Source organism: Styela clava, unplaced genomic scaffold (genome assembly GCF_964204865.1).
Source record: "Styela clava unplaced genomic scaffold, kaStyClav1.hap1.2 HAP1_SCAFFOLD_120, whole genome shotgun sequence".
Lineage (NCBI taxonomy): Eukaryota > Metazoa > Chordata > Ascidiacea > Stolidobranchia > Styelidae > Styela > Styela clava.
In genome coordinates this window covers 27,501-30,000 of record NW_027556729.1, presented here as the reverse complement: position 1 = coordinate 30,000, position 2,500 = coordinate 27,501, and the positions used below count along the sequence as shown (strand labels likewise).

General features: G+C 54.0%; 1 non-coding gene across 1 annotated transcript in view; it reads right to left on the bottom strand.

The window, feature by feature from the left end:
- The window catches only part of LOC144419656 (small subunit ribosomal RNA), a 1,810-nt gene extending 538 nt beyond the window's left edge, over positions 1-1,272 (bottom strand). Inside the window, exon 1 of the ribosomal RNA XR_013474195.1 lies at positions 1-1,272. This exon is cut by the window's left edge and continues 538 nt beyond it. This is a non-coding gene — a ribosomal RNA (small subunit ribosomal RNA).
- Between the last annotated feature and the right edge of the window lie 1,228 nt (positions 1,273-2,500).

The following is a 2,500-nucleotide window of genomic DNA, read 5'->3' as shown; positions in this document are numbered from 1 at the left end:
CCACCCACAGAATCAAGAAAGAGCTCTCAATCTGTCAATCCTACCTGTGTCCGGGCCGGGTGAGTTTCCCCGTGTTGAGTCAAATTAAGCCGCAGGCTCCACTCCTGGTGGTGCCCTTCCGTCAATTCCTTTAAGTTTCAGCTTTGCAACCATACTTCCCCCGGAACCCAAAGACTTTGGTTTCCCGGAAGCTGCCGGAAAGGTCGTCATGGTAACGCCTCCCGATCGCTAGTTGGCATCGTTTATAGTCAGAACTAGGACGGTATCTGATCGTCTTCGAACCTCTGACTTTCGCTCTTGATTAAAGAAAACATTCTTGGCGAATGCTTTCGCAGTAGTTCGTCTTCCGCCGATCCAAGAATTTCACCTCTAACGGCAGAGTACGGACGCCCCCGTCTGTCCCTCTTAATCATTACCTCGTGCTCCGAAAACCAACAAAATAGAACCGAGGTCCTATTCCATTATTCCATGCAACACTATGCAGGCGAACAGCCTGCTTTGAACACTCTAATTTTTTCAAAGTAAACTTATCGGCCACCGCCGACACTCAGTCAAGAGCACCGACGGAGAACCGAAGGTGAGGCGAACGCAACCAGTGACACGCCTTGCGACGGACCGGCGGCGCTCGCCCAAAATCCAACTACGAGCTTTTCAACCGCAACAACTTTAGCATACACTGTTGGAGCTGGAATTACCGCGGCTGCTGGCACCAGACTTGCCCTCCAATGGATACTCGTTAAGAGTTTTAGGATGTACTCATTCCAATTACAGGGCCTCGTTAGAGTCCTGTATTGTTATTTTTCGTCACTACCTCCCCGTGTCGGGAATGGGTAATTTGCGCGCCTGCTGCCTTCCTTGGATGTGGTAGCCGTTTCTCAGGCTCCCTCTCCGGAATCGAACCCTGATTCCCCGTTACCCGTTATCACAAAGGTAGGCACGTAGCGTACCTTCGACAGTTGATAGGGCAGACACTTGAATGATACGTCGTCGGTGCAGAGACCGTACGATCCGCGTGGTTATCCAGAGTCATCAAACGTCACAGGACGAACCCGGTCGGTTTTGATCTGATAAAAGCGCGCCTCCCGAAGTCGGCGCTTAATGCATGTATTAGCTCTAGAATTACCACAGTTATCCACTTCGCTTACGAGACCAAATAAACCAAGACTGATTTAATGAGCCATTCGCAGTTTCGCTTTACGAGAACTCGTACTTGCACCTGCATGGCTTAATCTTTGAGACAAGCATATCACTACTGGCAGGATCAACCAGATAGCTGCGACAGCTGCGCTCGGCCCTTGCTGGGCCGCCCGGCGCGTGCTCGTCGCATTCGTTTAAGACCGAGGCGATCGCCTGCGGCCGTACTCAGCTTCGACAGTCGCTGGCCGCGACGTCCACGCTCTCGCCGGCAGTGCCAGGCGGAGCGATTTGCGTTTTTTCTTTGCTCGCCCTCTCTCGGGCTCGATCCATTCAGTTTCGCACAAACAAGAGCTCTGCCGGCCGCCTGCAGCGGTGCCTAAAACCCGGGCATAACAATGCGACCGTTCTGCTAGGCCGACAAGCGCTCAAGCCAGACGCTCGATCGAACGCCCCCTACATATTAGTCGAGACAACGGCTCGCTCATTAGCATCGCGTTTGTACTTTAACTTTTTTTGGCTCGGCTTCTTTCGACGCCGATGCCGGCGACGCAGCACTCTCTCGCCCGCCAGCCACCGAGAAAAGGGTGCGCTCCGACCGGCCCCGCACCGCTCTTTCTTGGCTCATTCGAAATTACTGTCTTTCGCTCTGACATGCCTTACCTAGGGTTAGGTTAGTATGCTTGCACGTTTGTACTTTAACTTTTTTCGGCTCGGCTTCTTTCGACGCCGATGCCGGCGACGCAGCACTCTCTCGCCCGCCAGCCACCGAGAAAAGGGTGCGCTCCGACCGGCCCCGCACCGCTCTTTCTTGGCTCATTCGAAATTACTGTCTTTCGCTCTGACATGCCTTACCTAGGGTTAGGTTAGTATGCTTGCACGTTTGTACTTTAACTTTTTTCGGCTCGGCTTCTTTCGACGCCGATGCCGGCGACGCAGCACTCTCTCGCCCGCCAGCCACCGAGAAAAGGGTGCGCTCCGACCGGCCCCGCACCGCTCTTTCTTGGCTCATTCGAAATTACTGTCTTTCGCTCTGACATGCCTTACCTAGGGTTAGGTTAGTATGCTTGCACGTTTGTACTTTAACTTTTTTCGGCTCGGCTTCTTTCGACGCCGATGCCGGCGACGCAGCACTCTCTCGCCCGCCAGCCACCGAGAAAAGGGTGCGCTCCGACCGGCCCCGCACCGCTCTTTCTTGGCTCATTCGAAATTACTGTCTTTCGCTCTGACATGCCTTACCTAGGGTTAGGTTAGTATGCTTGCACGTTTGTACTTTAACTTTTTTCGGCTCGGCTTCTTTCGACGCCGATGCCGGCGACGCAGCACTCTCTCGCCCGCCAGCCACCGAGAAAAGGGTGCGCTCCGA